The sequence below is a fragment of the Ambystoma mexicanum genome, chromosome 6q, assembly GCF_040938575.1.
Source record: "Ambystoma mexicanum isolate Mex_15411 chromosome 6q, UKY_AmexF1_1, whole genome shotgun sequence".
Classification (NCBI taxonomy): Eukaryota; Metazoa; Chordata; class Amphibia; order Caudata; family Ambystomatidae; genus Ambystoma; species Ambystoma mexicanum.
The window spans coordinates 1,139,444,439-1,139,465,483 of NC_090937.1; the positions used below are offsets into that span (position 1 = coordinate 1,139,444,439).

Below are 21,045 nucleotides of genomic sequence, written 5' to 3' on the forward strand. Positions count from 1 at the left end.
CAGGCTGCCGCCTAACTTGCAAATTTTTCCAGCGCCTGGCAATGGGAGAATACAGAGCCATTACAACCCTGGTGGACCTTGTATTTCACTGTTCTCAAAAAACGGTTCTGAAACACAGGTAGGGATAAACAGATTTCTTACTCTGTGAACGTATCTATTCTATATTCAAAAAGAAATCCTATTTGTTATTCAAGTGTCACCCTTCACTCTTCCCACATCAAGTGGAACATTTCAAAGGTTATCACAAATTTTATTAATCGTCAATCAGCATATCTTTTAAAACGCAACCATAAAAATGATCATAGTACATAAAACACATACAAAATACTAAAGCAACACAAGTAGAACCACCATAAGTGAGTCGTAGTGCAGTACTTCTTCAAAGGATCAAACATGTGTAACCAACTGACACTTTGATTCCATTGCCTTACTACTTTCAGCTTGTTTCCTATTAGTGTATCTAAAACTCGACTTGTACAAGTTTCTGTCCTTTTTAAACAACAATGTAGAACATTCTTCAGGGGAGTGTCTTGTGTCGAACTTAAAAATCTTCTTTAGTTGGGGAGAGTACCCTGTTGGTCAAAAGGACACCCTATTAGTGTTAAGTTTTTAATATTCATTTCTATTTACATTTATTCGAGCCCTTATCCCTAAAGGGGCTATAGCAGTATGTTCATTATTACATACCTCCATTTCCTTGTATTGACTCTTGGACCTTTATTGGTTCTTGCTGCAGATTCCCAAATTCTTATTGGCATTCTCGCTCTTCCTCCTCTTTATTCTAATCTAGTGGGAAGATTCTTGTTGGTAATGGGCACAAAATCACTTTGGTTTCTATATACGCTCCAAATGTTAAGCAAGATTTGCAATATTTTCTAAAGCTCTGTCTGAACATGCAGGGGGGTAATACTTTTTTAGGTGGCGATTGTAATGCTGTATTAACCCCTTTAGTAGACAAAACCTTGCCCCCAAGGGCTAATGATAGGAGTAATTTTAGAGCGCTTACCACGCTACTGCGGGAACACTCACTCACTGAGATATGGTGTTAATGTCATAAAGAGGAGCGCAATTACACTTATTTCTCGGCAACGTATGGGCGGTTTTCGAGGCTAGATATGTTTTTTATCTCAAACTCACTAATACCCTCGCTGATAGACACGGAAATACTTCCAGAGGCTCTTTCAGACCACGCCCCGGTGAGATTGATAATGTCCCCGCTTCATGCAGCCCCACCTCGAAAACCCACCTGGAGACTGAATGATTTCTTATTAGAAGACCCATTAACCCGCGCCCAGATAAGAGAGGCCATGGAATTATACTTTAAGGAGAATGACATAGGCTGCATGAACTGGGGTTGGATATGGGAGTTAAGTAAGGCAGTGATTAGGGGGCATCTGATTGAACAGGTGGCACAGAGGGAGAGGGCCAGGAGACTCTTACAGGCACAGCTAGAGAATGAGGCCCGCAGGTTTGAGGAAATACATAAAGAAAAGGGCTTGCAGCGCTCTTTAAGAGACCTGTAGATAGCCAAGAAGGTGCTTGAGGCACACCACACGGGAAACGTAGTCTACCATATGATGCTTACTAAGCAGTATTTTTACACGAGGGGGTAATATGGCCAACAGGTTGCTAGCAGCTAAATGAAAAAAACCGACAAAACAGGATAGACCCCCCTACGAGATGGCGGAGGCAGGTATGTCTCTTCAGAAGATGGCAAGCTCCAAATTATTGAAGCTTTTTTCAGGGAACAAGCAGCCCCACATGTGGGAGATCCACAAGCCTCCAAATATTTTGTAGCAAAAGGGAACCTCCCACAAGTTCCACCGGGCCTCCGAGACCCTCTGGAAGACCTGATATCCACACACAAAGTGGAAATGTCAATTAAATCCCTCCCCCTTGGGAAAGCCCCGGGCCCAGATGGGTTTACATCATTTTTTATAAGACCTTCCGTGCAGAGCTCACACCCCACCTCACAAGGTGGTTTAATTTCCTTTTGGGTACAGGCACTGTCACACAATCAATGGCGGAATCAGCTATGACCCTAAAACTGAAAACTGGGAAAGACCCAACCGAGTGCACATCCTATCGCCCTATAGCTTTACTTAATACCGATGCAAAATTGTTTAGCAAAATTATAGCCCGGCGGTTGGGGGAGGTATTGCCGACAATAATAGACAGAGACCAGACCGGCTTCATTCAAGGTCGTTCTGCACATGATAATATCCGCAGAGAAGTAGACTTGATAGCCCTTGCCCCACATTGCTAGGCCCTCTCTCATTGTTATCCTTGGATGCCCATAGGGCGTTTGATCGCATGTCCTGGGACTATTTGAATTTGGTGTTAAGGAGCTTTGGCTTTTGACCGAAATTCTCGAGGCTAATCCTATCAAACTTTCAGATCCCCTCAACTCGCATACGAGTTAACTCACAATGGACACCACAGATAGCCTGAGGTAAGGAACCAGACAAGATTGCCCACTATCCCCGTTGGTATTCGCGCTAGCAATGGAGCCCATAGCCCAACAAATTTGTCTCCACCCAAAGATTCAAGGGTTTGAAGTAGGAGGGAAATGTCACAAAGTTGCGTTATACACGGATGATGTGCTCTGCCTCCTGAGGGAGGCCAGAACCTTAGTCCCTCCCCTTATGGACCTACTTTCACGATGCCTGCCCCCAGACATCCGGAACAGGTCCATTTGTCCAGGGAACAGGCACCCAAGAAGACACAGGAATTCCAGAAACCCCGCCTAGCAGCTATATGGGATCAGTCCTGGCGCCATAGGCGCCAGGCTCATATTGCCAACTTTAAACTATGCAGTCATCCTGCAAAGAACTCATGTACAGGCCATCATGAGGCCATGAAGGGACTACTTTCCTTTAGGAACTATTTTGCTGCTTGGGTGTGGTACTGGAACTTCTTACCTAGGAACTACTTTTTTGATGCTATTTAAACCACGCCCGAAGAGCAGCACACGCTTCGCGTTATTCTGCATCTTAGCAGCGTAACGCTCACCGTGTCTGCAGTCCAGCATCCAGTCTACAGCCACACCCGTCTTGTGTCCGGAGCCGATCCTAGAGAAAAGGAAAAAAGAAGAGAAGGTTAGAACAAGGAGATTTCCATTTCGTCATCTTTTCCTGGAGCAGCCACACCTGAGGATAAAGGAAAAAGACCTTAAAATAAACTGCGTCGCATTGCCAGCTGCAGCGCCGCGCCATACTCGCCTGTCTTCGGAGCATCTCCACGACCCGACGTCTCCACGACCCGGCGCAACACCCGTTGAATCGCCGCCCGAAACATCAGCATCTGAAAAGACAAGAACAAACAAAAGGTGAGCGGGTTTCCCCAAAGACATATTTTTACTTACCGCAAGATAGATACTCGGAATTTTACCTCTCGAGGCAACGCTGGTCACCATCCTACGTTAGACATTTTCGGCAAGGCGCCGCACCTGCAAAGAAAATAGAGAACTATTGGTTAATTACATTTGGAACAATATTACTTGCTAGACAGTGCTTGGTACAAACTGACTCTTACCTAAGCGCTACCTTCATCCATCGAGGCGAACTCACTCCTTGGATCACGCTGCAAGGGAAAAGGTATGAAAGGAGCAAGAGTGAATTAAAAGACATTTAAACTCTAAAAGAACTATACATTCGTTTTACACACTACTTACCTCTGTCAAGGGTTTTGACCCATGTTGAATCCTTAGACTGGGTAGATGTGGTGATGAGCTGGCGCCGCCCATTATTCTATCCCAGAACAAACTAAATCAATAGACTGGGTGGATGTGGGGTTGAGCTGTCGCCACCCACATTCACGTCAGAATCCAGGAGAACTGCGCAGTTGGCACAAGACCACTCCAAAGATGCAACCTTCTTGTGCGGGGTTCCACATCACCACTCTAATGTAAGGATGCCTATCAAAATAATAGCAAAAATCTCCTGTCAAATTCAAGACAACTCAAAAATGGATGCAGTACCGACAAATTCCCCAAGGCGGCGCTAGCTGTCTAAACTCTGACAGGGAAACTGTATTTAGGAGTTGCAAGAGGGGCAGGGACTTCAAAGCTTGTTGGTTCATTGAAAATCTTAGTCACCTGCTGTTCCCAGAGGCCAAGAGGCTGAGAACTCTTAACACCCCAGAGACTCACAACAGGAGGCAGGATATCACATGGCCCTTCTGAGTGAGAGGGAGGGGGTTTCCCCTTCAGCCTGGAGGAGAGAGACAATAGCCCCTTTCAGTTGAATGGGATGTGTTAATTTTGAGTGTTTCCTGTCAACAGCCCTCTGCCAGCAAGGAGAGACATGTGATCACTGACCCACCCAGACTTCTGGAGGCAGACCCAAACACTTTTGGGAGTTGAATTGCAACAAATATATATTTTATAGAAACAGTGATAACTTATTGTAACCAAATGACAGGAATGTACAACTTTGAGAGTCTTAGTATGCAAAATGCCCTCACGATTTGAGTCCAAACTCCAATTTGTACCATGTTCTGGGGCAAAACCCCGCTAATTATGAATATTGTAGACACTGTATTTAAGCTAGAGACATGGAAAGTTACTGGGATATATGTGGAAGGGAAATGTACCTTTGTATAATTTTTGATGAAAATCCCATATTGCAAAACCCACTAAAATCGAAAATAAGTTGCCATTTTTGAATGTAAGCCCCCAGGAAGATCAGAGGCGGACAAGCATGGACCATAAGGAATATATAATGTGTACATGTAATTTCAACAAATTGTTTATCTGGGAAATATGTATTTGAATCAAATATAGATTTGTGGGCAAATTGACCAGGGGAGGATCCTCTGACCCATAAACAGACCTCATCATGATGACAATCCATTTCCTTCCCCCAATCATGGGAGAGGGGAGAATTGGGCCAATGACAAGTAGAGAGGGGCAGGCTCAGTTATGCCACACACACACCCACTTCCAAAACACATAAAAAAAAACTGCTGGGACAGGTAGGGACAGTCATTTTCCATTTCTGCGGAGCATTTTGACGGCCGACATCCCATCCAGACAGAGACCAGAACCAGGGACCCATAGACTACAGAACTTTGAACCTAGAAGGCCCACTGCAAGCAAAAGTAACAGCAAACCAAACTATTCAACAGCCGGGCGAGCTGTTTGAATTCTTTGCCAAGAACTTTTGCCGGAAGCGCAGACCAGACCCAGACCGCTGTGAGCAGACCAGAGATCCGGATCGCTGTGAGCAGAACTGGTGCCTGATTGACTCGCCGAGCAGAGAGAACCGCCGCTGGACGTGTTGACCAGATCCGTAACGAGGCCCATTCATTTCAAAATTAGGAGTGAGTATCCGCCAGAACTGTGCAGAACCCAATCTCTTAGGTTAAAATAGTTTGGATTAGATTATTTTAACTAATTAGAACAGCCTCCTAGAAATCGTGGCATCTGTCATTTTTAAAGCTGCACAACTGTCACCTGTCAATTCTGCTGCTGCAAGCTGTCATCTGTCATTTTGAGTTTACTTTAAATCCGAAAAACTACCTTCACAAAATCGTCCGTATCTCTGGAACCGTTTGTCCTAGGAACGGGATTTAACTTTCCTCTGAAAGCTTAGAACCTAGGCTTTCCAACAAGCCGACTTCTTAGTCCTTATACTTTTACCGCAATCGCGATTTACGCACTCGCAAAATTTACCGCAATTTGGCCTGATATCGTCATCTGTAAAAAGATAGCCGCTTTTGCCTGAACTGCTAAAATTCGTTTGCAACCTAATAACCATCCCTGAACCATTGTTAGGGCTGACCTGAACTGATTTAAAGTGTCTACCACTCACCTGAACCTCCTATACGGAATTAAAAGCAATTTTAGCATTTTTCTCTTCCTTGCCACCACATTACAAAGCACTCTTGCCTGTGTTTTAAAAAGCATACCTGTTGTCTAAGCTTGCTGGGGGGGGGGACCGAATTCCGTATTGTATTTGATTGTATTCCTGAAGACTGTTGTGTGCGTTACTTCCATCTCCTTGCATTGCATATAGGGGGGGGTGAATTGCCACCAGTGGAAAAGTGAACCTATTATCTCTTGTGAAACCATATCAGTTTATTTTCTGTACTGCATTTATTCCACCTTGCATTTCCTTGAAACCATAAAACATTTCAGCTACCTCATCCTCTATACTACTTCTAAGTAACCAAATCAGTTTACCAGTAGAACATTATCCATTGTTGATCACTGTCATATTTTAAGTGTGATATCCAATATTAATTTATTATAAAAGTGTGATAGATATATATTGTTATATTTCTCAAATAAACCTTTTAAATTTGCAAAACAGACCTACTTCTTGGCTCAGTGGGGTCAGGGGGATTCTAATAGGGGGGTGTTATACAAGGGTTGTCATCCAGAGTACTGAACTGGACATAAAAATACATAAATAAGGGTTTCCCTCAGCATCCCAGAATAGGCATTGACTTAGCTGTAGTGTTGAAGTGAAGCCGCTTAACACCTCAGAGTCATTGTTGTCTGAAACTCTGCCAAATACTTTCGGATCAGTGAAGTAACTGAACTTCTACACGCCCCTGCACTCCACGCAGGATGGAGAGTTCATCCTTCCAAACAATAAGGTGAGACTTTATGAAGGGGAATGCTGGAAGTTTTCAGGTAAAATAGTGTTAGTGTAACCTCTCTACCACGTGTGGCTAATCCCCTTTACTGCTTTTGGGAAAATATTCTTGCGGGCCAGGCAGACGAAACTGAGTGGACAAGTGCAGTCGATCATCACTTCGCTACGAGTCACACTGGTGGAGACCGCAGCAGTCCAGCTTCGTTCGACACCCCTGTGGAATCCAGGTGAGCGTAACAGAACGCAAAGCCTTACTACAAATCTCCACCCGGGCATTATGGAGACCTCAGAGACTGACCAATTAGCCCAACTACTGGGAGAACTAAGGGCTGAAGTGCATTCCGCCCGTCAAGAGACTAATGCTCTCAGGAGAGAACTGTTTGTGGCAAAAGAACGTACGGATGATCTCGCCAGGCAATTACTTCAAGCTCAAGCTGGGCACACACCTTTACCTGGACTCTGGGGAGCTTCTGCCCAAGCTCAATCAAGTAATCCAGTGCAAGTCATTTTACCAGGGACAGTTCCTTTAGCACCGCCAGAATGCTTTGCGGCGGACCCAAAAAGGTTTGCCGTGTTTATGAACCAGTGCCGCCTGCATTTTTTATGTAGACCTGGAGCCTTTCCGAATGATCAAGCAAAGGTAGCCTTTGTACTATCGTATCTCAGTGGCACTGCAGCCGATTGTTCTATTCCACTAGTCAACTAGGATGACACTCTTCTTCTGGATTTTCAGGGTTTTCAACTAAGCATGGAAAGACTATTTGCCCGACATTCCCAAGGCCAAGCTTTGGATAACAAACGTTTGTCCTTGCGTCAGGGTAACCAGGATCTGCTGACCTACATCCTAACCTTCAATAGGTTGGTGGTAGAAACCGGATGGCCAGAGGTCAAGCAGATTACGCTATTTCATTGTGGGCTACGAGGTGAACTAAAAGACATTTTGGCACAAGTAGTGAACCCACCTCAAAACTGTGCTGAATACATAGACCTGGTTGACCAGTTGGATCACAGACTTCAGAATCAGAAGGCTGATCGGGCTAGATTCGAGAATCGAGTATTGGTAAGACCCCCAAAGGAACTGATGTATCTGCACCGAGGCAAATTGGGGGGGGTTAAAGGACCTTTGACTCAAAAAGAAAGGGACAAGAGGCGGCAGTTACAATTGTGTTTGTATTCTGGAACCTCGAGGCATTTTTTACGGGATTGCCCAGTGAAACCACCTAAGAAGGTGGTATGAGTCGCAGACAAAATCAATATGGAATCGGAGTCGGGAAACGAACACGCCCGACAAGCGTAGAGGTCCGCTTGCCGAGCATGAAGAAGGACACTCAGACCTCGCACCTAATTATACCAATGGTCCATATAGATCGAAGGCAACCATCTCGTATGTACGCAGTGAGAGCATACAAATATAGCGGAGCCATAGGAAACTACATGGATCAAGAATTGGCTACAAGGATGAACCTGCCTCTTTGCAAAAAACCCACAACTGATGTAATCGCCACCGTCGATGGGACCAAAATGGCTTCCGGTCCAGTAACTCATTCAACTATGGAGAGGACACTGTTGGGTCAAGATGGGCATCGAGAGAGCATTGTGTTTGACTTAATCAAGGCCCCACAGTTCCAACTAATTCTGGGAATGCCATGGTTGGAAACTCATAATCCTTGTATTGACTGGCCAGAAAAGAGAGTGACCTTTTCGGATTGTGCACAAACTTGTTATCCTGAAAGAACTTTGATCAAAAGACTGGCTACGAACACGAATCCGATAACTGTTACCCCAGGAATTTCAGGATGTCTTCCAGAAAGACCAAGCAAACACGTTACCACCCCACAGATCATATGATTGCCAGATCGACCTCCTACCCGGCGCTCAAATTCCATGCAGCAGAATCTACGCCCTCACTGAACCCGAAAATCTTCATTTACGGCAATATTTGGATCAATACCTCTCTAATGGCTTCATTCGCCCGTCCAAGTCTCCGGCAGCATCGTCTTTATTCTTCGTCCCTAAAAAGGAAGGTGACCTTAGGACTTGTATTGACTATCGCGCATTAAACCAAATGACGGTAAAAAACTGATACCCGTTGCCCCTGATTCCAGAACTACTGGACCAAGTAAAGGATGCTCGTATCTACACTAAGTTGGACCTCCGAGGGGCGTATCTGGTACGAGTGAAAAAAGGCGACAAATGGAAGACTCCCTTCCGTACCAAATACAGATTGTTTGAATACCAGGTCATGTCTTTCGGGCTTTGCAACGCACCGGCAGCCTTGCAGTATTTTATGAACAATGTCCTTCGCGAACTCATAGACGTCTGTGTTGTTGTATACATAGACGACATCTTAGTATACTCTTCATCTGAATCGGACCATGTGAATCACGTTCGTGCTGTACTAGAAAAACTACGCCAGCATAAATTATATGCAAAATTGGGAAAGTGCGTTTTTCATACTTCGCAAGTTGAATTCCTTAGATTTATCCTGACCCCAAATGGAGTTCGAATGGATTCACGAAAGGTGGATGCAATCCTCAAGTGGCCCTCACCTACCTTGATTTAAAGGGGTACAGAGTATGCTTGGATTTGCAAACTTTTACCGCAGATTCATTCCTGATTTTTCACATCTTGTACACCCCATCACGGCTCTTTTGCGGAAAAATAAATGCTTCCACTGGACAGAAGAAGCTGAAAAGGCCTTCCAAGACCTAAAACAGAAATTTACTTCAGCTCCTGTTTTAAAGCACCCACGTCCAGAACTTCCGTATGTGGTTGAAACTGATGCATCCAGCTTAGCCATGGGAGCTGTCCTTCCCCAAAAGGATTCTGAGACTGGTCAACTTCACCCGCTGCCGTTCTGGTCACGGAAATTTTCAGCACCAGTTAAAGTATGCAGTTACTGACAAGGAACTACCGGCCATCAAGTCGGCGTTCAAAGCCTGGCGGCATTATCTGCTCGGAGCTCGACACACCATCACCGTGATCACGGATCACAGGAACTTACAATATTTAAAGACAGCCAGGGCTCAATCGTCACGCTAACTTAGATGGGCCTTTTTCTTTGCGGAATATGATTTCGTGATTACTTACCGACCAGGTTGTTGAAATGGCAAAGCAGATGCCTTATCTCGTATTGGAATGGGAGAAGCATATTCAAATCCAGAACCAGTACCTATAATTTCGGAGAGAAGAATTCTTGGTATAACCACTCTACAGACTCTGGACGACATCCATAACAAGATTGAACAGCTTTTCGACCCTGCAGCCTTACAAAGCTGGTTGAACAAAGGCAAAGATTATTCAGTCACCGATCATCTACCATACTATCAAGGACGTCTTTACCTACCAAATAAAGAATTAAAAGAACATGTTATCTCCAATTACCACGAGTCCTTGATAGAAGGGTATCCTGGGATCACTAAAACCGAGGCCAAGATCAAAAGACAATTCTGGTGGCCTACTTGGCGGATAGACATTAAGTCATTTGTACTGTCTTGCGGTATTTGCGCCCAAAATAAGACCCAGAAAAGGAAACCAGCAGGCCTATTACAACCTTTGGACATTCCACCTGCGCCTTGGCATACCTTATCCCTTGACTTTATTACTGACCCTCCCCCATGTAATGGGTATAACACCATCCTAGTTATAGTGGATCTTTTTTCCAAAATGGCTCATTTAATTCCATTAAAGGGTCTACCTTCAGCCTCGACCTTGGCCAAGGAATTTCTAGAACATATCGATCGAATACATGGATTCCCCTCCGTATTGGTTTCCGACCGGGGAAGTCAGTTCATTTCTCAGTTTTGGAGGAAATGCTGTCAATTGGCCCAAATCGACGTTCGACTATAAACCAGCCACCATCCTCAAACCGATGGTCAAACTGAGAGGACCAATCAGACACTAGAGCAATACCTACGGTGCATGTTACACCAAACCGAAGGCAATTGGAAAGAAATTTTGTGTATATCCGAATATGCATACAACAGCTCATTGTACTCGGGAACAGAACAAAGCCCATTTATGCTATATATGGGCGACATCCTCGAACCTCTGAACTAGATTCGCCCCAACACTTAGAGATGCCCGCCGTGAACCATCTACACGCCACTATTACACAAGCTTTTAAAAGGGCAACTGTTCATTTCTAACAGGCTAAAGAGAGATACAAGAAAACCGCAGATCAACATAGAAGCGAAGCTCCAAAATATCAGATAGGAGACCAAGTTTGGCTGGCTTCAAGACACATACCTTTTAAAGGGGACTCGGACCTTTAACCCCAAGTATTTGGGACCTTACACCGTTAAAGCCATTATTAATCCCGTGGCCGTCAAATTGGAGTTACCGTCAAATATGCAAATTCACCCAGTCTTTCATGTTTCACTTCTAAAGCCAGTACAACCAGGGACAAGGCTAACTAAACCACCTAACCCCATCCTAATAGACAGGGAACTAGACTTTGAAGTAAAGAATATTTTGGACTCAAATAGTCAAATCAAGACTTTTTTATCTGGTTGACTGGAAAGGTTATGGTCCACAAGAAAGGTCATGGGAAACAAGTGACAACATTCATGCACCTCGATTGGTGAAAAGGTTCCACCAGAATTTCCCAGACAAACCGGGACCAGTGAGGAGAACAGCCTTGGGGTGAGCCTTGGGGGTGGGGGTGGAGTGCTGTCATGATGCCTGCCCCCAGACATCCGGAACAGGTCCATTTGTCCAGGGAACAGGCACCCAAGAAGACACAGGAATTCCCAAAACCCCGCCTAGGGGCTATATGGGTTCAGTCCTGGCATCATCATCTGAAAAGACAAGAACACACAAAAGGTGAGCGGGGTTCCGCCAAAGACATTCTTTTACTTACCGCAAGATACTTACTTGGAATTTTACCGCTCGAGGCAGCGCTGGTCACCATCCTACGTTAGACATTTTCGGCAAGGCGCCACACCTGCAAAGAAGATAGAGAACTATTGGTTAATTACATTTGGAACAATATTACTTGCTAGACAGTGTTTGGTAAAAATTGACTCTTACCTAAGCGCTACCTTCATCCATCGAGGCGAACCCACTCCTTGGATCACGCTGCAAGGGAAAAGGTATGAAAGGAGCAAGAGTGAATTAACAGACATTTGAACTCTAAAAGAACTATACATTCGGTTTACACACTACTTACCTCGGAGTCATTGTTGTCTGGAACTCTGCCAAATACCTTCGGATCAGTGAAGTAACTGAACTTCTACGCGCCCCTGCACTCCACGCAGGATGGAGAGTTCATCCTTCCAAACAATAGGGTGAGACTTTATGAAGGGGAATACTGGAAGTTTTCAGGGAAAATGGTGTTAGTGTAACCTCTACCACGGGTGGCTAATCCCCTTTACTGCTTTTGGGAAAATATTCTTGCGGGCCAGGCAGACGCAACTGAGTGGGCAAGTGCAGTCGATCATCACTTTGCTACGAGTCACACTGGTAGAGACCGCAGCAGTCCAGCTTCGTTCGACGCCCCTGTGGAATCCAGGTGAGCATAACACCTACTTGATCAGTTCGCGCTGGTCTCGGGCTTCTCAATAAATTCAACCAAATCAACAGGTTTGAACCTGTCGGAAGCTCTGGACACTCTGGTCACTCTGCAGAATATTTACTCCCTTCACTGGAAGAGTACACGTATTATGTACCTTGGAGTACACTTGACCCCAACCTTTACGGGCCTGATGAAGGCCAATATCCCATCTATTAAAAGACTCTAAGAAGCCTTGCAGAGATGGCTCCCACAAGACATATCCTGGCTCGTACGCATCGCGCTATCAAGAGGGTCTTGCTCCCTAGGCTTTTATATACATTCCAGGCCCTTCCTATAATGATCCCAGAGCGTGATCTCCACAAACTAGAGAAAGAAATAGGTTGTTTTGTTTGGCAGAGGAAAACGCCAAGGATTCAACGGAAACTCCTAACTCGTGGGAAGATGCTGGGTGGTCTGGGGCTCCCCTCTATCCCAGGATATTTTCGAGCAGCCCAAATTGGTGCCATCCTGGGCTGGACTAATCCAGTAGACCCCCCTCAAATGGCAAGACATTGAACAGCAACACATCTGGGCCCCCCTTTGCCATTTACCCTTTCTCCCATGGGAGGCGCGCACTTATCGGGGATCCCTCCTCCCTACCACAGTAACTACACTTCGATGCTGGGATAAGTTCTGCTCGCAGAGAGGCTTCACGCCAGGCCTTGGCCCACTGTCCTCTGTCACGCAGAACCCAGCCTTCACCCCTGGGATCCAACCAAACTCATTTCACCTATGGTCAAATGGGAAGATATTGAGATTACACGAGCTTTATGCAGATGATTCGTCCCGGTCCTTTGCCCAATGTAAAGAGAAGTTTAATCTTCCAGAAACTGAGAGATTTAGATATATACAACTCCGCCACTGGATAACTAATCCAAATACGAAAAGGGCAGCCACTATGTCCACCACAGGATTGGAATTAACGGCTTCAGAAGGTCAGCATGCACGCAGAATAGCTACCTGTTACCGTCTACTGGAAAATGTTCTGGAAGATGAAAACCCCCCCCCCATATGCTGGCATGGGAGAGGGAGCTAGGGACCGCTGTGTCCCAGGAATCCTGGCAGAGGATTTGGGATAGGGCTCATAGGTCTTCAAGGTGCACGGCAGTGAGGGAGGGTGCGCTTAAGCTCTGCTTTCAATGGTATTTTTCCCCGCAGAAGCTCCATGCGATGAATCCAGACTACCCTGACATGTGCTGGCATGGGTGTGGCGCTAGGGGAGACCTGGGGCATCTATGGTGGCACTGCCCCATTATTCAGTCCTTCTGGCTGGAAATCAGATCGAAGATCAAGGACATATGTGGGGCTCTGTTACCCATGGACCCACGAATACTGCTGCTAGATGACACACCAGACGATGGATCTTATCCTTGTTCGGGTCCCAGAGGCGAACTGATAACTCAACTACTCATGGCAGCTCGCCTCACACGGGCCCGTTTTTGGAAAGAGTTAGAGGGCCCCCATATAGCCTATTGGTGGGTGAAGGTCTGGGACCTACTTTGAATGGAAAACTAACGGCCACACTGGAGGGCAAGTCATCCAGGTTTTGCCACATTTGGGAGCCATTCCTGGAATATGTAGCTGAAAAAGAACATATGTTTTTCCAACCAAGACTGATCAAGTTCCTTCTTAAACCGTGATGAACACTGGGAAATGCCTGAACATTCCATGTGTGGAAACCCGATCTGAGCAACGTACACCCTCTCAGGACGCAATGGTGTAAATGGTGCCGATGGGTTATTTTTCTTTTTCTCTCCTCCCCTCTCTCGTTTAATCCTTCCCTCTGCTATTTTATTTTGTGTTAATTCAAATCTCTCTGAGCCTGATGAAGTTTTAAGCATCAAATGAACTGTAACTAAGTTAAAATGAAATTTCCGAAGCAACTGACTTAGGAAAGTGATTCAGATTTTATTTTGTTATACTTTGAGATGAATTTCATGTATGATCGATGTTTCAATAAAAAGATGTTGACAAAAAAAAAAGATTTGTCCAAAATGATGGAGGCCAATCTTGCATATATTACCCACCATATTTTTGCAGCGATATTAAGGCATGGGACACCCCCGCAACCCCTGCTCCCAAAAACCCCAAAAATTATGCCCGCCAAAAATATCACCTATGGCCGTTCCAGACAACCATATATACAGTGATATTTTTGGTGGGGATAATATGTAGTGATACCTCCTTTTTCACAGCCACATTTTCTTTCTGATATGACCAGATTTGGGGAACATTCATGCAACTGTTACTCTAAGAGTATCTTTTGTAACCACCCAGTGTGATGACTCCTACGATGTTTTGATGTATATTCTACTTTGACGGTTGGATATGTTGTTATGATTTATACTGTATGTGATGCTTAATATGTTATGCTTAAAAACTACTAAAAATGTAAATACAAAAAAAAGTGTATTATGGGCTGCACGGCAGGCAAACATCATCACCCCCATGATCACCACATGGCTGGTGATGGTGTGGGCTGCCCTCTTCTCCCTCACACCATCAGCTCAGACGTTCAATACAGTTTGGGTTCTAGCTGTGAGATTTCTAGATTCTTAGGCAAAACGTTGGCTAATAATGAAGAACACAGTCCATTTAGCATGTTTTGGCATGTATACTTTACAGGGAATATGCCTATCACAAAATGGAGAAAGGGGTGCAATAGGCTTAAGGTGGTAGCACCCACAAAGACCCCCTCGCCCTCAAAGAATGTCGTTCGTACACGATACATAAGACTGGACCCAAACACTCCATTCTAGAAATTGTTATTAAAGGTGTGACAAAAGGTGTTGAGTGCACACAATACTAATAAATATGATGTTGCTGGTAGATCAGTGAGCTACAAAATCTTATGTTTTAAACAAGACAGAGTGGTACTTTGGGTGCACCTCCTCTTTGCTTTGTGATTTTATCAGTGCTTTAAGTGGGCCGGTCAAGCAGGGGCCAAAAAGTGAGGCTGATCCGGGGCCCTGCCGGGGCCCCCTGGTCCCACCAAGCCACAGCCACTGACTTGCCCAGCCGCTCATGATTAAATCGGTGGCAAACAGAGTCAGGCAACAGGCAACAGGCAACAGTCAACATCTGTGACTGACAGAATTGCCAGCCAGTCACAGCGTTGCGCAAACTGTTTGAGCGATGCTGTGACTGGCTGACACTTCTGCCATTCACAGCTGTCTGCTGCCGGAAATGTTTCACTTTTGTGAACTCTCTAACTTCCTCTGGCGACCCCCTTGTGAGGGTCACCAGAGGAATTTGGGCAGTCCCAGCCTGGCGGTACGCAGGTGCGCCATTTTAGATTACTTACCTTCTTTGTCACTGCCTTTGGATTCTATGCTGAGATGACCACCGTTCAACACCCGAAAAGGAGAAGCACATCCACTTAAGTGACTGCTACGTGCTGCCAATGGTTTTGCTGTTGCTTGTTGCAGTTTCTACTATCTGTGCCATTTCGCTCACGCAACACCTACTTTCTGGTTTTACCTTCTCTCTCTTTACCTATACTTGCACTATGCCCTTAACCTCTTGCTCAGTCACTGCTCACACTTCCTTTATTCCCTCAATGCCCCCTAACACATGCAGCCCTAGACTCCCTTTCTGCCCCACTCTCTGCTTTGAATCTACCACTATGCCTGCACCCATTCTGTCCTATCCTCTCACTCTGGCCCTGTACCGTCACTCGCCCCTCATCCCATGTCCATTTCTCAGTCTCCAACCTCTCACTCTCCTCTCCTCACATCAAGGTGTCCCTCGCCTCTAAGGCTCCTAGAAAGATTGTGTTGTGTACCGAGGTAAGAAGACGATTTTAGAGAGTAAAAAAGTAATCCCCGTTTCAAATGGGAGTTTTTGTCATACAGTACAAATATATATTTTTTGTAATCAGAACTTTATTGCACCTGCTAACTGTTGTAATGTTAACTATGCCTTTTTTACCTAAAAATTCCTCTTCAGATGGGCTATGTATTCACTGTTCTTTTGTTGCGAGTATTTGCATGTTTTTAGGGAATGCAAGTGCTGATAGCCCCCAATATGCCCATATACCACCATTTTAGCTGATCGTTCCAGCCCAATTTGTAATTAGCTCTTCTCTCAGTCCATCGCTTTCCAATTGCTTCTACCCACTTTACTCTACCCCTACCCCTATCATTGCATTCATTCCCAACCCCTTACTCTGCATGTGCCATCCCAGCATGTTCCCTCCATAGCCCACATTGCCATTGGCTTCTCAATCACATTTCCAAAAACTGTGTTCCTTTTCCATCTGCCCCTACCCCATTCACTCTACCAATACTTATTCTCTGAACCTATGCTCCTAAATGTCCCAAAAAGACACACATATGACTCAACATAAATGACCCTTTGTCATCTGACAGCGAAAGTTCACACCTGGTGTCATGATGCCTACCCCCGGGGACCCAGACCAAGTCCAGCAACCCCGGAAGCAGGCATCAAGTTATTCCAAGCAAGCCCAACAACCCCTGCTAGGGGCTATTTGGGTGCAGTCCTGGCGTCTATGGCGCCAGGCTCATATGGAGAGTCAGTCCTGGCGCCATAGGCGCCAGGCTCATAGATTAAAACTTACCTGATGCAGACCATGCTGCAAGAGCTCCTAGCCAAAAGAGGCTTGAAAGGGACTACTTTACCTAGGGACTATTTTTTACTCGGGTAGGGCTGGGGGGGAATACTTACCTGGGACTACTTTGGAGGCTATTTAAACCACGCCCGAAGAGCAGCACACGCTTTGCGTTATTCTGCATCGAGCAGCATAACGCTCACTGTGCCTGCAAGTCTGCATCCAGTCTTCTGCCACGCCCGCCTCGAGTCTGGAGCTCCTAGAAAAAGGGAGAAAGAAGGAGAAAAGGTTAGAACAAGAGCAATACCTTTGATCCTTACCTGAATTCCCGATCCACTGCGCCTTCGAGCTGGAAGAAAGAAGTTATTTTATGCGCGTTGCCTCGCCTGCTGCAGCGCCGCGCTGAACTCACCGGCCTTCGCAGCATCTTCACTATCCACCGCATTCTGCATGTTCCCGCCGCACTCCGGCACCTAAGGGGAACACAAGAACAGCAAGGTGAGCCAAGGGAATAAACAGAGGCAATATTAGTTACCCCCCATAGACTTACCTGATTTTACCACCGGGGGTACTATTCCTCTTCACGGGTCGGCGCAGCCTCCACTGCATCCTCGCCGTACCCCGGCCCCTAAGGGGAACAAAAGGACAGCAAGGTGAAACAAAAGGACAAACAAGGGGAAACCTCCTCACCACAATAGGCTTACCTGATTTTACCGCCGGAGGCATTATTCCCCGAGACTTCATACTTTCTCTCAGCGCCTGAATAAGGGAGAAAGCAACAGGTTACATACATACTGACATTATTTTATCGAACTGCGTTGGATAATACAAATCCTTACCTGAATATTACCGGTTGCCACGAAGAACTCTTCGCTAGGGTCAAGCTGCAACCTGCAAGGAATCGGACAAGAGTGAAAGTCAGACATTTGAACTCTTACGAACTACATACGGCGTCTTGCCGGAAATCTGAGTCAATATTGTTCTGGAACTCACCAATTCCTTCGAGCCAGTGAAGCAACTGGTTATCTACGCACCCCTGCGCTCAACGCAGGATGGAGAGCTCATCTTTCCAAACCATCAGGTGAGACTATAAGAGGGGACATCAAAGGGGATCAGTGGGGAGAATAGCAGGGGTGGGAGGGTTTACGCTCAACTCCACGGGTGGTTAATTCCCTTTCTCCATTTGCAGAAGAATATTCCTACGGGCCAAGCAAACGAAGCTAGGTGGGCCAGTCCAGTCCGTCATCTCGCCACTACGCGTCACATTGGTGTAGACCGCAGCTGTCCAGTTCAGATCGACGCCCCTGTGGGAGTCAGGTGAGCGTAACACCTTGTCCCCAGTGCTATGTGGAAGATTGAGAGTGTTCTCTGCCGGGTGGGTGGAGGGGGGTACTTTAAATACATTCTGGAGAAATCCTGAAGGCTGCTATGGTTAAAACAAGGTGAACGCAGGACAAGGTTTCCTAAAGTGCAATGGACTTTGTGTGATTGTTCCCTTTTAGGTGGACCGTAATCTTGGTATATCTTCTGGTTTGCCTACAGCATACATGTAATTCGAGAGATGCTAATTTATTTTTTTCATTGCTTTCTGGGACTTGTAGTCATTGCTTTCTGGGACTTGTAGTCTTGGGTTACAATGGGAAATAAAAACAGGAGTGGTGAGAATCTTCTGAAAGACAACTGGGCACAATGGAAGGCATGCTCAAGCCCAGCAGCCTGCCCGGGAAAGGGTTGTTCTTTCTTGGTCCCCAGTCCTTTCCTGCTGGGGTCTCCTGGTAGGACCACGTTTATGTAGGGGTGTTGCTAGGTCTAGAAAAGACCCGGGGCTATGTTGCTGTCAGAACTGTCATGATTGGGGGCCAGCTAGCCTTTTGGTTGTAGCGCCTGAGATTCTATCTGAGGCTATAACCAAAAGACCAGGGGCTATAGCCCCCTTAGCCCAACCCCCTCCCCCATAGCAACGCCTCTGTGTTTATGTATATGCAAGGTTCTATGCCATTAGTGGTCACATAATTACTTGTCTGGGTGAGTGCAGATTTCCCTTGAGTGATCTTTTGTTCTAGGGAAGGACCCATTGCATGTGAGTATTTTTATGTTTTGGCAAGATGTGGGTTCTCTCCCACAATGCCAAGTTCTAATGAGGGTTGTCCTATGTTGAGGTGGGCAACTCTAGGGCTGTCTTGGTGTTTACAGAGTATGTTCGCTCTTTTGGTAAATTGTTGAACCTCAGGGATGTTGGCTCCATGCTCAAATAGAGCAGTATGAACTTTGCTCCTCTGAGTAGTGCTGCACTCTAGCCATTTTACTACAGAGTTCTGATTGTGGCCCATAGGTAATTTTCCCTCTCTGATAGATGATCAGTTGAGGTTGACTGTATTCCACGTTTCCACATCTCAGGATTAGAGGTTGCTGGGTATTGACATGTCTGTGTTTACGTTTGTAGGATCAATATATTTTGAACTTTGTGGTCAATGTAAGAATTGTTCTGAACTTGTATTGTTCTTTTTTCCCCTGCTGTCAAGTTAGATTAAAGTATCTATTTGGCCTGCCGGGACAGGGATGCTCTCTGGCTAGTGGGAATTTCTGTGTAGGGAGTTGTGATATGGGCCCTGGAAAGGATGTGGTGCGCTGGCATTGGGGGGTGGGGGTTCTGTTTTTTTTATATGGGGGGGGTTAGGAACTTACCGCCATTTGTGCGGTTTGACACTACTTGCTCTCATACTCTACTTGGCCACCCACACAAATTTCACGCCCTGTATAATTTCCCCTCAACCTTTTTCGTTGGTGTTTTTTTTTTTTTTTTTAAATACCTGGACCGTCAACTAAGTAGTGTTTAATAAGATGGAATACGTAGAGGTGACACTAGTGTAGACCTATGTCGATCTTTCATCTGCTTGTGTGAGTTTTCAGTGCCTGTGAGGGCATGCCTTTAGAAGCAAGTGAGCAGAAGTATCTCATACGCACAGCTTTTATCAGCCCAGGGAGTGTTGGCTATTTGGATGATTTAGTCGATATCCGGTGTACCAAGTGTTAGAGTAATAAAACATTGTTATGTATGTTATGTTGATTTATACCGCACACCGCTACCACCCAGGGGCAATCTTGTGAAATATGCATGGACAAGCACATTCGACAGGCATCTTAGTTATGGTCTGAGACTCATTGGTCCATAAGCATCTCCCATCCTCAGTAAAAACATAATCTGTAAAGTTTCCTCTGCCTGCCCAATGGCAAAACCCAACGTGCTATGCCACTACCCATAGAAGGACTACTTGGAGTGGAGTGAGTTGGGAGGGGTTAGGTATGCGCTAGCTGTGCGCTAGGGATGAATGGGTGCCCTGAGTTCTCCTGATCCTGAAGATGGAGATCCAAGTTGGGCAAGGGGATGGAGAGCGAAATGGAGTCTAGAACCAGCCCAGGATGACTGGGATGGGGATGGGTAGTTAGAGGGATCTCAGTACCATCCTAGTAATTACACCAACAGCTGTTTTCTCTGTGGCATGGATTCTGACCTGTTGGGATGTTGAAAAAACAAGGGCCAGGAGCGCTTAGGTGTTTTAATTGTGAAAGCATGGTATGTGCAGTGCAGTAAACCACATTTTCATTTTTTACAGATAGGAAGCCGAGAATTTTGAGCGTGCACAGGTTACAAACAGATCTGCCAGTGATATATCTGTCAAGAGTTTCTGCAGCCATTAACAATGTCAGCAAAGTCTGTGATACTTCCGAAGTGCAAGTCTTATCAGACTTTGCTATTTGACTACTTGCCATCAGCAAAAAGATGTTAGGTGGCGGAGGCTGCCACCAGTTTGAGTGGGCATGAGGAAGCTAGCCCAGTCAATTTGAGTAGTGAGGCGGCGGAAATATGCCTGGCTGTTTGCGCTAAGGAGGCCAGTAGCTCCAGTGCATCTCTCGCTACACTGCAGCCTGTTCCAGAAGAGCCTCTTCTAACCCCCGACTGCTGGAGCATGCAGCAATGGAGCTATTTTAAAGGGGAATATGAATGGATTTTTCTGGCTTCAAGTCACATTGGATGCTAAGTGTGAAGGGAAGTAAAAGCAACAGGTGGCTTATCAGTGCACTCCAGTGGGCAAGGTTTGCGCATAAGCATAGAATGGGCCGATGGATAGGTGGGTCCTTCAGGTTCTGGCAAACATACTAGGCAGAAGCAACTCCGAAAGAAGATTAGGAAGCACAAGTCAAATGGTGCTCATAAGGCATCAGAAGACATTCTAACAGTGCACAAAAATAACTACATGACAGAAGCCATGCAGCAAAGCAGTGGCAAACATTTGGAAATCGCATGCAGATTTCACACT

At 45.7% G+C, this 21,045-nt stretch overlaps 1 protein-coding gene across 3 annotated transcripts in view; it reads left to right on the forward strand.

The window, feature by feature from the left end:
• Positions 1-21,045, forward strand: part of GUF1 (GTP binding elongation factor GUF1) — a 719,613-nt gene that overhangs the window by 170,258 nt on the left and 528,310 nt on the right. The gene's annotated exons all lie outside the window — the stretch shown is intronic.